The sequence below is a fragment of the Pongo abelii genome, chromosome 13, assembly GCF_028885655.2.
Source record: "Pongo abelii isolate AG06213 chromosome 13, NHGRI_mPonAbe1-v2.0_pri, whole genome shotgun sequence".
In the NCBI taxonomy this organism is placed as follows: Eukaryota; Metazoa; Chordata; class Mammalia; order Primates; family Hominidae; genus Pongo; species Pongo abelii.
Genome location: NC_071998.2, coordinates 24,430,102 through 24,445,013, shown reverse-complemented (window position 1 = coordinate 24,445,013; position 14,912 = coordinate 24,430,102). Strand labels below are relative to the sequence as shown.

General features: G+C 42.0%; 1 protein-coding gene and 1 pseudogene across 7 annotated transcripts in view; both read right to left on the bottom strand.

Annotated features, from left to right (window-relative positions):
• Nucleotides 1–10,331, bottom strand: part of NOL6 (nucleolar protein 6) — a 62,235-nt gene extending 51,904 nt beyond the window's left edge. For 3 of the 7 annotated variants that reach the window (XM_054519739.2, XM_054519744.2, XM_054519742.2), the window contains exon 1: nucleotides 9,576–9,774. The gene's annotated coding sequence lies outside the window, so the exon portion shown is untranslated. Of the gene's footprint in view, nucleotides 1–9,575 lie in introns of all 7 variants that reach the window. The other 4 variants (XM_054519746.2, XM_063713980.1, XM_054519745.2 and 1 more) reach the window with 2 other exon arrangements.
• PONPYGV1R-PS1857 (vomeronasal 1 receptor ponPygV1R-ps1857 pseudogene) lies at nucleotides 12,731–12,914 on the bottom strand (annotated as a pseudogene).

Sequence of the window (14,912 nt, the reverse complement as noted above, 5' to 3'; positions counted from 1 at the left end):
CTGACCTCCTATACCCGGTGCCCACATTTGTAACACCAGGATGGGGAACAACAGTCCCCACATCAAAGGGTGTTGACGGGATGAAATCACACAATATAGGTGAGACCCTCAGCAGGTTCCTGGTACACAGTAAGCACTCAATAAATTTTCACCCCACCACCAGCAACTCAGCAGGAAGACTCCGCAAAAGCAGCCAGCTATTTCTCTTTTTTTTTTTTTTTTTTTTTTTTTTTTTTTTTTTTTTAGACAGAGTCTCGCTCTGTCGCCCAGGCTGGAGTGCAGTGGCGCGATCTCTGCTCACTGCAACCTCCGCCTCCCAGGTTCACGCCATTCTCCTGCCTCAGCCTCTCGAGTAGCTGGGACTACCGGCGACCGCCACCACGCCCGGCTAATTTTTTTGTATTTTTAGTAGAGACGGGGTTTCACCATGTTAGCCAGGATGGTGTCGATCTCCTGACCTCATGATACGCCCACCTCGGCCTCCCAAAGTGCTGGGATTACAGGCATGAGCCACCGTGCCCGGCCTGCAGCCAGCTATTTCCAGAGGACTGAATTCCTTGGTCCGGGCAGCTCTCACCAGTGAGAAAATGTGTCTAAACTTCCACTCTCAGAGCCCAAATTCCATGCCTTGGAGCCACAGAGAACAAACGTCTAATCTCTCTTGGACCTTTGACTTTTCAGATACTTTACTTCTATCACCTCTGCCCAAGGTCTTCTCATTCCACATCAGTGTCTCCCGTTCCTTCCATTGTTCCTCCTCTGCCCTGGTTTTGAGGGTCTTTATCCCTCTCATGTAAATGGTAGATTTGTCTGTGATTTCTTTAGAATACGTCACCCAAGACTGAACCAAATGTTTGTGGTATCATCAGAGCAAAGCAGGACTATAGCTTCCTCCTTTTGGGACCTATCGCTTTGCACTCGTGTGATAAAGTTCTTGGCACCCATACTGTTGACTCACATTGGGCTTGCAGTCAACCAGAACCTCTGCGTCTTTTTAATAAGTGCTCCGCCAGAGCACTTAGATCTACCCCTTCTTGTGCTTCTCAGCCAACTTCGCTTCAGGTCAGCTGAGGATAGACCTTGGGCCCCTCACCTTCTAAATTTCTCAAGATATATGGAAAAGAGGAATAGGGGTTGGAAGCTGGCATAACACAATCTTTAAACCAAGTGCATTTGAAAAAAGCCCAGGGTGGCAGGATGTGGTGGCTCACACCTGTAATCCCATCACTTTGGGAAGCCAAGGCAGGTGGATCATTTGAGGTCAGGAGTTCAAGACCAGCCTGACCAACATGGCGAAACCCCATCTCTACTAAAAATATAAAAATTAGCTGGGCATGGTGGCACGCACCTGTAGTCCCAGCTACTCAGGAGGCTGAGGCAGGAGAATCGCTTGAACCCGGGAGGCGGAGGTTGCAGTAAGCCAAGATCATGCCACTGAACTCCAGCCTGGGCAACAGAGGGAGACTCCATCTCCAAAAAAAAAAAAGAAGAAGAAACGAAAAAAGGCCGGGGTTTGTGTCTAAAGACTATGGTACTGAGAGAAAAACAAATATACAGACACACACAAATGAATGTGATCACAACTGTGAAAAAAAACTGCACACACAAAAGACTACAGGGAAATACGTAATTGATTATGTTGTTTTCTCTCAGTGATAAGATGGGGTGGTTTCTTCTTTGTACTTTTGTATTAATTTCTTACGGTGTTTGTATTACTTTTATAATCAAGAACTTTGTTTTAAAAAATAAATCAGAAAAAAGAATTTAAAAAATCAGAGAGATGGAATAACTAGAAAAAAACTGAAAACAAAGTTAAAAGATAACAGAATAAGGGGAAAACTATTTGCAATATACAAAAGACAAAGGATTTGTCTATAAAGGACTCTTAACAAATCAATAATAAAAAGAATGAATATGTAATCTCAGCATTTTGGGAGGCCAAGGCTGGCATATCATGAGGTCAGGAGTTCAAGACCAGTCTGACCAACATGGTGAAACCTTGTCTCTACTAAAAATACAAAAATTAGGTGTGGTGGCGCACACCTGTAATCTCAGCTACTCAGGAGGCTGACGCAGGAGAATCGCCTGAACCCAGGAGGCAGAGGTTGCAGTGAGCCGAGATTGCACCACTGCATTCCAGCCTGGGTGACAGAGTGAAACTTTGTCTCAAAAAAAAAAAAAAAAAGACAAAGAGAGAAAGAAAATTTAGAATCAGCTAAATGCCCACCAATGGGGGAATGGCTAACTAAAATGTAGAATATTTATATAATAAAATTCTATAGAGAATTTAAATGAAGCATGGGCAACATAGTGAGACCTCACTTCTACAAAAAGTTTTTAAAAATCAGCCGGGTGTGGTAGCTCCAGCATGTAGTTGCAACTGCTACTCAGGGGGCTGAGGTGGGAGGATCACTTGAGCCTGGGAGGTCAAGGCTGCAATAAGCTGTGATCGTGCCACTGCACTCAAGCCTGGGTGACAGAGAAAGACCCTGTCTCCAAAAATAATAATAATAAAAAATAAAAGAAGTGACTTTGATCTGCATGTATCAACATGGATATATCTCAGTCATATTTTTGAATGAAAATAGAAAGTTGCAGAATTATATATCTATATCTGTTATATATAGATAGATGGATACTATCAATATTTAAAAAATTATTCCAATGCAAAACTTCAGTTAATCATGAAAAAACATCAAATAAACCCAAATTGAGGGAATATTCTACAAAATACTTGACGTGTAATCTTCAAAATTGTCAAGGTCGTGAAAGCCAAGGAAAGACTGAGAAACTGTCAGAGATTATCCTATTCACAGATAGGAGACTAAAGAGATCTGATAACTAAATGCAATGTGGTATCCTGGAACACAAAAAGGACATTAGTGAAAAAACTGGTGAAACTGGAATAAGGTCTGTAGTTCTGTTATTAGTATTGTACCAGTGTTAATTTCTTAGTTTTGAACCAGGGTTACATAAATTGTTAACATTAAGAGAAGCTGGGTGAAGGGTATGTTGAAACTTTCTATACTAGCTTTGCAACTCCTCTGTAAATCTAAAATTATTTCAAAATAAAAAGCTAAAACAGAAAAAAAAAAAAAAAGAGGATCTCCCCTTCTGCTGCCCCTCCTCCCAAAAGTAGACAATCTAACATAGTATTTCTGTACTGTAAAGCATTTAGGGGTCAGGTATGGTGGCTCATGCCTGTAATCCCAGCACTCTGGGAGACTGAGGCAGGCAGATCACCTGAGGTAAGGAGTTCAAGGCCAGCCTGGCCAATATGGTGAAACCCCACCTTTACTAAAAAAACAAAAATTATCCAGGCACGGTGGCGCATGCCTGCAATCCCAGCTACTTGGGAGGCCGAGGCAGGAGAATTGCTTGAACCTAGGAGGCGGAAGTTGCAGTGATCTGAGAACACACCACTGCACTCCAGCCTGGGCGACAAGAGTGAAACTCCGTCTCAAAAAAAAAAAAAAAAAAAGCATTTAGTTCCTGACCTACAGAACTCAATAAATGGTAATTATTATCACCTCACATATTCTGAAGAGTTTAATTGATATACATTGACCATTACAGATTTTCTCCTTCTAACTTGGAGAAGATTCAAACATGATATAGAATTTGAAATTCCTAGAAAATGTGAAGCTGTCCAATAAAAAAAGACTAAAAGTTAAATATAGAGCTCAGAGAGGTTAAGACAATTAATACCTACACCATCAAGCTGACCTGGCCCTCTCTTATTCTCTATCAATAGCACACAACTCTAATAAAATGCAATTAAACATTCTGTTCAAAACCCAGATATAATCTAATAGATGGCTATGGCAACTGATCAAGAGTTAACATTAGAGAGATTAAAACTTTTTCACCCTGTGCAGTCACAACATATAGGTGTGGTAGCTGGAAAAATAATGATGTAAGAGATTACACAATTAGGGAGATCAAGGACAGGTGCAGGAACACAGGAACACTTATTTTCTGCCAACTACCTACAAACTCTAGGGATTTGGTAGTTTTCTTAAATGGTAAAATTATTTCAATAGCCACATGTGTCACTGACTTTGCCTTAACCTAATAGATAATTCTCACAAAGCAATGAATACAGATGCCCCTCAATTCACCTGGGGTTGCATTCAATCAACAGAAACCCAAAGTGTGGCTCAAACTAAGAGAGCAAAGAAGCTATAAGATGCTACTTCAAGGGCCTCACTTTGTACCTTGCAGGCTGTTAAAAGGAATTTGGACCTTAGGTGTGATGGAAAGCCATGGAAAGTTCATTGTTAGTAGGAGAGAGAAATGGTCCAATTTACTCTTCAAATGTCATTCTGGTTGCTGTATGGTGAATACATTATAACAAATCAGGACTGGAAGCGGAGACTTCTTAGGAAACTAATACATTAAGTCTAGGCCAGAAAAGGATATTAGCCACAGAGGTGATGAAGAGAAATACATGAGCTGGAATATATTAGGGCCAGCAAGACTTGCCAATGTGGGCTAAGAGAAATTGAAGATCACTCCAGGATTTGGGGCTTACTTAAGATCTATACCTGGCATCCAGTAGGCACTCAATGAAAAGTACTGATTTCTCTCCTTGCAGACTTTTTCCGCCTTTTCCCCAATCTCTAATTTGACCACATCTCCTTTGCCACAAAATATAAAAATGTTTGCCTCTCTAGTCTTAATCTTCTCAAAGCCACCAGTCACCCCTTATCAAATCCAACTGATTCCTATCTGACTTGATCTCTCTGTGGCCCCTGACAATAACCAGACCTTTCAGCTTACCATTCTGTTGCTTTTTAAAAACTAATGTTTCCAGGCTGGGCGCAGTGGCTCACACCTGTAATCCCAGCACTTTGGGAGGCCGAGGCAGGTGGATCACCTGAGGTCAGGAGTTCGAGACTCAGCCTGACCAACATGGCGAAACCCCATCTCTACCAAAAATACAAAAATTAGCTGGGCATGGTGGTATATGCCTGTAATCCCAGCTACTTGGGAGGCTGAGGCAGGAGAATCACTTGAACCCAGGAGGCGGAGGTTGCAGGGAGCCAAGATCATGCCATTGTACTCCAGCCTGGGTGACAAGAGTGAAACTCCATCTCAAAAAAAAAAAAAAAAAAAAAAAAAACACCTAATGTTTCCCTTGGGCTCAGTACTTAGACTTCCTCCCCTTTAGAAACATTCTTTGACTCTTTAAGTGGTGTCGGGGGCTTCACTTATGTCTTGAATCATCCTGATGACTCAAGTCTATCTTGAGAGCCTAGACAGTGCTCCTGTGCAATATCAGCAGTTTTCTCTAGACTTCACCCGAAATGTCCCAGAGGCAATTCATATACGAATATTCAAAATCTATAACTAATTCCTCTCTTCAAACCTATTCCCCCATGCTGAATGCAATCTTCTAAGTGCTATCATCCTAGGTGCTATTTAAGTGAAAGGCACCAATTCCTACTACATTCCCCCAGCCAGAAACTCGGGAGTCATCCCTTATATTCCAATCATCACCAAGTCCAGTGCATTTTACATAAAACAACTCCCCTCCATGCCCACAATCACTGCCCTGCATGCAGATATTCATCTTTGACCTGGTCTGTACCACCATCTTCCTGCTATCCACTATCCCTTGTGTCTCCTCCAATTCATTATCTACTCTGCTTTTAAAGTAGGTTTTGTAATTCAGAAAATTGCATTTCCTTCCTCCAAATTCTTCACAGGTCTCCATGATCATATGATAAAACTGAAAAACATCTGTTGAGATTTAATGCCTTTGATGGCCTGGCCTCTCTCCACTTGCTTAACCTTTATCTCCTAGCACTTGCCTCCTCACATTTTATGTTCTAATACTACCAAACAACTTGTATCATTCCCCAAACAGTTACGTAGTATTTACCATGTGCCTGGCACTGTACTAAGCATATGATACAGGGTACCTCACTTATCTTCATAATAAACCTTTCAAGTAGGTCCTATTTGTTCCCATTTGACAGATAAGAAGTCTGCTCTGGACTGATGACAGGAACCTTACTGAAGTTACACCGTTATCATGAAACCAGAATTTTGACCCAAGAGTCTCTGACTCCAGAGCCTGGGCTCTTAACCACCACACATACTGGGCCCTGAACGATTCTCAAAATTCACACGTTTTCTCTCCCTACTGAATTTTGCAACCTCCTCTGTAAAGTTTTTAACTCCCTCAGTCAGATTCTATTCTGCTATGCTCTTTTATACACAACCCCATTACAGTAGTTACCTTATATTTTAATGATCTGTTGACTTGTCTTTCCACTAGACTGAAAACTCACTCATTCAAGTTTATTCATCCTTAGATTCCTGATTTCCAGTACAACATTCACCACTCAATGTTCATTCTTTGTTGAATGAATCAAAAATGTGAAACAGCCTATGTGATAAGAATATTCCCCTTTATTCCTAATTGGATGACCTTATATCAAATATACACATTTTAACTCACATGATACCAAGTGACCTGAATCCCAAATGGCTGTTAAAGTAGCCCTTGGGACAATCCAGGAGAAATACACTCACATTCATCATCAATGTTTCAGCCCTACATATCATTACCAATTATTTAATAATTTACATTGACCTGTTCATCTTTGTGAGGTCATCTCACAGTTTAAAAAGAACATTTCTTCTTAACACAGCTGGTTCTTATCATGATCATCCTCCCCACACCCAGGGTTTCTGATTCTGGGTCTGTGGTGGGTCCTGAGAATTTGCATTTCTAGGGCCGGGCATGGTGGCTCACACCTGTAATCCTAGCACTTTGGGAGGCTGAGGCAAGTGCTGGGATTACAGGCGTGAGCCACCGTGCCTGGTCCATAAGGACTTTCAATAAGAATTTGCACTTCTAGTGAATTGCCACGTCATGCTGTTACTGCTGGCCCAAGAGCCACACATTAAAAGCCAAGGTACCAGTGCTAACCACATGACTATTCTATCCAGTTCTACTCCTAGGTATATACAATCAAAAGAAAGAAATGCATGTGTTCACCAAAATACACAAAAGAGTACTCACAGGAGCTTTATTTATGCTAGCTAGCAACTAGAAATAAAACAGATGTCCAATTAGAATAAATTGTGCTATACTTACATTTATACAACATATATTTATACAATTATACAATGGAATACTACACAGCAATGCAAAAGAACTATTGCTTCACACAATATGGAGGTATACTCATGGAATGATTAAAGCAAAAACAGACAGCCTACATTGAACAAAGCACCTACTGTATGATTCTGTTTATGAGTCGAGAACAAGCAAAATGAACAGATGGTGATGGAGGTCAAAACAGCAGTCAGCAGGACAGTAAGAAGAACTGCTGGCTGGGAAGGAGCATGAAGGAACTTTATGAATGGAAATGCTCTATATCTTGATCTGGGTGGTGTACACATATGTAAAAACTCATCAAACTGTAGACTTAAAATTTGTGTTATTTACATATGTCATATATGCCTCAATAAAAAATTTAAGGCCAGGCACGGTCACACCTGTAAACCCAGTACTTTGGGAAGCCGAGGTAGGCAGATCACCTTAGATCAGGAGTTTGAGACCAGCCTGGCCAACATGGCAAAACCCCATCTCTACTAAAAAGTACAAAAATTAGCCGGGTATGGTGGTGTGCGCCTATAATCCCAGCAACTTGGGAGACTGAGGCAGGAGAATCGCTTGAACCTGGGAGACGGAGGTTGCAGTGAGACGAGATCGTGCCATTGCACTACAGCCTCGGTGACAGAGTGAAACTCTGTGTCAGAAAAAAAATTAATAAGTAAAATAAGATGGAAAGTGACAATGAAGTTTATTAATATTCTTTAAAAGCAACTTTTTTTTTGGAGACAGAGTCTCACTCTGTCACCCAGGCTGGAGTGCAGGGGCACCATCTCAGCTCACTGCAAACTCCGCTTCCCAGGTTAAAGCGATTCTCCTGCCTCAGCCTCCCGAGTAGCTGGGACAACAGATCCACACCACCACACCCGGCTAATGTTTGTTTTGTATTTTTAGTACAAACAGGGTTTCACCATGTTGGCCAGGTTGGTCTCAAACTCCTAACCTCAAGGGATCCACCCTCTTTGGCCTCCCAAAGAGCTGGGATTACAGACATGAGCCACCGCGCCCAGCCTAAAAGCAACTTTTATATAAACTGGATTTCCAAAGGATGCACTAGCCCTAACATGACAATTAAGAAATGTTAATTCAAAGTAATAGCTATCTAATATAAGGAATTACAGAGAAAAATTTTCACTGCTTCCTGTAACATTATCCCAAAACTGATCCCAGAAGCCTTATTGCTGGTATCTAAAGGTCTATATATTTAGATTCAAAAAACATACCTGGGCCCTAAAAGGCCATACAGGACCTGGCTCCTAGTTTCCTGTCCAACCTTATCTCCTAATCAAATGGGCCCTCTAATAAAAAGGGCCTTTTTGCTGCTCCATACACAGGCTAACTTCATGCCTACTTCAGGATCTCTGCACTGGCTCTTGGTCCTCCCTGGAATGCTCTTTCCACAGAACTTCTAAGCGAATTCTCTTGCTCCTTCAGGTCTCTGCTCAAATATCACCTTAACAGAGGCTCCAGCACCCTATGGCACATTTCTTATAAAAGCCATAGCTAGAAAAGACGCTGTCTTGCCTCAAATTGTTAATGTTACTTATGTTAGATCATAACAACAAAACAGGGTTTCCTTTTTTCTGTGTTTTAAAGCAAAAAAAACGAAAAACAAAACAAAAAAACCTCCTGGTTAAATTCTGTGACCCACAGCATCATTTATCTTTAGTTTAGGCTCTTCTTTATCTCTTATTATTTAACTCTTGCTCTTTTACATTCCTTTACAGCTTTATAGTTTGTCTTCACTGCACACCTACAACAAGTGATTTCTAGGTTAGCTAAGTATATAACTAAGACTAACCCATAGCAAACAGCGCCTTTGCACACTGCAACTCCTAAAACATTTTTTGAGAATAAACAAATGAGTGAATATGAACTATGATAAGACATCTGGAAAGTTTCAGGGACGTGAGGGAAAAGGTTTTTGTTCCAGTAGACTGACTTCATACCGACAGTTTTACATAAGAATGGCAACAATGATTGTCAAACGAAAAAATTAATGTTCATCGAGCCCAGAGTCCGCTTTTCTCATCTAGTCATAACTGCCATTAAAAAAAAATCCTTTCAGCCCAACTACAGTTGTCAACCATGCTCCCAAGAAATGGAGGAGGTTTTTCTCAGAAGCTGCAGGAATGCAAGAGTCTGGAAGTGGAAAGGGCAAGACAGGAGTCTGAGATAACGCAAGGAGACTGAGAATCTCAATACTGGGGCGGAGACGCAGCATCCACAGGACCCTGGGTCCCAATCAGGTGCTGCTGGGAGGAGGCGCGTCAGCCAGGGGTGGAGGAAGCAGAAAAGGCTCTCTCACCTCTAACGCCGCCGTGGATTAGAGCATCTGAGAAGCTCTGGAAAAAACCTGTCAGGAAAACAACGACTTCAGCAGGACCCACTAGCCAAGGAAAGGGGAATAAAATAAATAGCAAAGGGAAGGAAAAACAGGCACCTCTGGGATGCTGCAGGTCCTGTTGCAGCCGCCGCCATCCCTCGTAGTCACTGTTGCTTCCGCCAGAGCTGCTACTAGCGCGCTTATCGGCTCCGCCACCGCCCAAGAGGGAAACTTCTGCAGAAACCCCAACCGAGCTTCTGTCCTAAGTAGCCAACGAGCAGCCACGCAGCGTGCTGCTAGCGGGACGGGAGGCTAGGCGCGGGCGCGTGGCCTGCTGGGGCAGTGGAGGACCGAGTCTTCCCAGCCCGCACCCTGGCCCGGGACCCGCGCTCCCAGTCCCCGCCCCTCGCAGCCATGGTTACGGAGGCCCGGGCCGTCACGTTTTCCTTCTCTTCCACTGCGCTCACCGCCGCGGTCACTCCGACCAAGCCTCCAGGAGTAGTAGCTCAGAAGCACTTTTGTAGCATACTGTTACCCCTCAGGAGCTTAGCAGTTAAGGGCGTTTGCGTGTCCTTTAGTAACACAAGCTCCGGGCCGGGCGCCGTGGCTCACGCCTCTAATCCCAGCACTTTGGGAGTCCGAGACGGGTAGATCATGAAGTCGGGAGTTCAAGACCAGCCTAGCCAAGATGTTGAAACCCCGTCTACGAAAAATACAAAAATTAGCGGGCCGTGATGGTGGGCGCCTGTAATCCCAGCTACTCGGGAGGCTGAGGCAGGAGAATCGCTTGAACCTGGGAGGCAGAGGTTGCAGTGAGCAGAGATCGCGCCACTGCACCACAGCCTGGGCGACAGACCAAGACTCCTTCTCAATAAATAAGTAAATAAATAAATAAATAAATAAATAACATAAGCTACTTCGAGCTCCGTTTTCCCTAGGTGTTATCATGGCTACCACAGGTAGCCAAGCCCTTTCGTCTCCGTGATGTCACTGGCAGCTGCGTGGTCTTTTCAGGGAACAGAGGGGCCTGGATGGCGCCTCGGTTCCCGCGATCGTTGCGCTGGGAAGGGAAAAGGGCTGGGACTCGCTGGAAGTCGTTCTGAACTAATAGCGCTAAAGGCCTTCTGGTTCCTGGGGAGACGCGCTTGGCGTCCGCGTACTATTCATTCCCTTCCTCATAACTCCACAGCCCAGGCTTTCTTCTTAGTGGGCTTCCTAGACCAAGAAGGAAAACCTTTTCTATCCGAAACCACTGAGGGGCAGAATGTGGCCTAAAGTGATCTCAGGGCCGCTTTGTTTTCCACCCCAGTCGGTCAGGCCCTCCGTCAGCGCCCTTTGACCCATGCAGATCGGATGGGGAAAGCTGCCAGCGCCTTCCAGGGATGGGGGCAGAGTGGGGAGCTGGAGGGAGTGGTCTTTTTCTAACTTTATACCACTACCAAACTGTGTTAATTCATGTAGCTTTATAATAAGTCTTGAAGTCCTGTGACTTTATTCTCCCAAGATTGCTTTGGCTTATTCTAAGGCCATTGTATTTCTAGGTGAATTTTGGAATTAGCTTGTCAGTTTAAAAAAAAACAAAACTACTGGGATTTGTACTGGTCTTGCGTTGGATCTGTAGATCTGTTTGGGGAAAACTAGTATATTAACAATACTAAGTACTTCAATCCATTAATATCATTCTTTCCCACCATTTATTTAAGTGGCCTCTAATTTCTCCTGGCAATATTTTGCAGATTGTACACATATTTATATCTTAATGTTTGGATCCAAGTTGTGCTTGGATCGATTGCAGTATAGAGATCAAACATATCTTTCATTAGATTTATTCTTGAGCAGTGTTTTAAATGCGATGTTAAATAGCATTTTATTTTTTTATATTCTCGTTTGTTGTAAGAATATAGAAATGCTATTGATTTTTACATATCGATGTTATATTCAAGCATCTTGCTAAGTTCCCTTATTATTTGTAAGAGAGTCCAAAAGACTCTGTAGAGTCTTTTGGAATTTATGTGATTACAATCTTGCAATCTATGAATAGAGATGGGTTTAACTTTCCTGTAATCTTTATACCTTTTAGTTTTGTTGCTGGCTAGTATGTCCACTATTGAATAGAAATAGTGATAATGGGCTTCCTTGTCTTGGTTGTAAAATCAAGAGGAAAGCATTCAATATCAAGTGCTTTTTCTGCCTTTATTGAAATGTTCATATGTATTTTTAATAATAATATGTTACTGTTATATAATAATAATTTAAAAATAATATTTTAATAATAATGTTGCAATGCAACCAATTACATTGGTTAATTTTCAAATGTTATCTAAATGGCCAATTGTCCTTCCGGATCCCCATTGATTCCGATTGGGATGGCACTATAGGAGAGACAGAACCAGTGAAGGAAACATCATGTTTATTCAGGAGTTACATACAGGGGTGGTCCAGTGGTGGTGGGCTGGCCTGGAGAAACGCTACCGTTTGTATAAAAAAAGAAAAGCATGTAGTCCATATAGCATTTTCACTTAGAAGCCTCCTTCTAGCAATCTCCATTTAACCCAAAATAAAGGGCCTTGATCACCTGTACAGCCTGTGTTCCAAGGGATGGGGCAGGGGTATGGCTGTCCTTCATAGATAAGTAGTGAATCTCAGTGTTGCCTACTCCTGGATTCCTTAGCCTGGGACTCCAAACACACTTAGAAGAGGGTTATTCTCAGGTGTGCTCCATTTATGGCTCAGCCATACACCAAGGTGTATACACCAACCCCTGCCATGTACCAATATGCATATAAATATGAATAGCCTCTGAAAGGGCAAATTCCTAGATTGACCTATAGGCCCACATGAAAAGTTCTATATTAATAGCTATGTCATGGCTGGGCATAGTGGCTCATGCCTGTAATCTCAACACTTTGGGAGGTCGAGGTGGGTGGATTCCTTGAGGCCAGGAGTTGGAGACCAGCCTGGGCAACATGACAAAACCCCATCTCTACTAAAAATACAAAAATTACCTGGGCTTGGTGGTGTGCACCTATAATCCCAGCTACTAAGGAGGCCAAGGCACAGGAAACACTTGAAACTGCGAGGCAGAGGTTGCAGTGAGAGAGATGGTACCACTGCACTACAGCCTGGGCAACAGAGTCAGACCCTGTCTCAAAAAAAAAAAAAAAATAGCTGTATCATGGACATTGAAATTATAATGAGATACCAAAACTACCACCAGAATGACTTAAATTAAAAGGATTTCCAATACCAAGCATTGACAAGGATATGGAGCATTCTTTAGAGAGAAAGACCAAGGAGTTGGCTACAGTCAGGTGCTGCAGAATCAGATCTGTGGACCTTAATGTGCATCTGGTGAAATAAATAACTATAATGGTGAAGAAGAAAGCAATTGCCCAGGAATCCTACTGTGGTCTGAGATAAGAAGATCATTCCTATTGCCACATCCCTGGAGGCCATTTGTCTTTTTTCAATGACTGATCATCCTATTCAGAGTGAGAGGATCCGGAGTGGAAACAAGAGGCCTGTTGTACCATGGCAACTGAAAGCCACTCTTTTCCATGTACCATTGTTTTCAAGCCATTAATTTCCTATTAAACTTCATTTTCCTCTTCCTGAGAGTTTCGCTATAAAAATATATGTGTGTATAGATATATATTCCTAGCATAAGAGTACTATAAGAAGTGTTTTACATAGAACTTTTACAACAATTCTTTGAAGTGCTTTATTGTTCCCATTTGACAGGTGAGGTGATTTCGGGCACAGGAAGGCTGAATGACATTTCCAAAGTCACCTCCTTGTAAGAGGCAGTGTCAGAAGCTGACAATGGACTTGACCACTATGCTGTCATAGCAACAGAGAGAGATAATTTTTAAGACAATCCATGTATTTAAAAAATATTTTTGTATCTCTTGTGAGTTTTTAAAAGAATCGTTTTGAGTTTTTTCGTTTCGATGGTGATTGAAAACACCAATGCTTGTTTTATAGGCAAATATCTATAGTGATCAGAGATCCAAGTAAAATATAGATGGGCTGATCTTAGCATAATCTTAGAAGAATAATTATATACAATCAAATGGAATTTCTTAAATGCACAAATGGAATTAAAAGAGGAGGTTCTTTTCCATCTTAACCAAGAAGGAGGGCATAATGGAATGACCGTGTGCTAAGCAAGGGGGCAGGAAAATGAGTAGGAGGGAAAACATTGCAGAGGAGAAACTAAATTACCATGAGTGTAGAAAGAAAATGAGGACTTGTGAATATGAAAATATCAAATATAGTATTTCAATGTCAGAATGGTTCACTATATTAAAACTCAAGTCCATTATGCACAAGAAAAACTGGAGGTAATGATTATACATTGACCCAAAATAGTACCAAGATGAGCACTGAGCCTGGGGATGACATGAAAACATTTTCAAACAAGAGGAAAGATCAAAAATAATGCAATTCTGAAAACTGCTGAAGAGCATAATGTTTTTTTCTGACACAAAAAGCTAAATTCAGTTACTTTTCTTTGCTGATTTCATGAGGGAAAAGAGTCTCACCATAATAAAGAGACAATAGATTTTTTCTGTCATGACACACTTATGGTCTCCATTTAATATATTCTATGCACAGAGTTGGTGAAAACACTATATTTACTATTTCTGAACAGAATAAGGTAATTCAATCAGCTACATCTTATACATGATCACAGGCATGGAGGTGTCATAGAAACACCTCTACAAATCTTGGAAATGTTCATGCAGATAAGACAGGGCAGCTGGCAAATTAATTTCCAGATTATATTAGAGAACTTAAAAATAGGCTGGGTGTGATGGCTCATGCCTATAATCCCAACACTTTGGGAGGCTGAAGCAAGAGGATTGCTTGAGGCCCGGAGACCAGCCTGAGCAACATAGGGAGAGCCTGTCTCTACAAATTTTTTTTTTAAGTTTGCTGAGTGTGCTGGCACTTGCCTGTGGTCCCAGCTACTCAGGAGGCTGAGGTGGGAGGATCGTTTGAGCTGAGGTATTCAAGGCTGCAGTGAGCTACAATTGCACCACTTCACTCCAGCCTGAGCAATAGAATGAGACCCTGTCTCAAAAAAAAAAAAAAAAAAAAAAAAGATTTCATGACTTTATTCAAACCAACAATGATGAACAGTGAGGATTACATTAAATGAGAAGCAGTTAGGGGCTGGTTTATGGTCTTGACCTTCATTCCTTCTCCACGAGTACAGCCCATGACCCAGTGATGATTTCCCCTTCCCTGCATTGCATTGGCACTGACTTAGTTTCTAGGCCAGAATCCTGTTTTCCAGACAAAAGCCCTGCTCCATCTCCCAGCACACTTCCTTCCCTTGCAGGCTATGCCTTCTAGACTGAAATAGAAAATACTCACCTTATTTTTCCCTTGTTGCTGGGACAACAGGTGCAGGGTGATGCTCAGGACAGCCAGTGGGTAAGTGCGTGG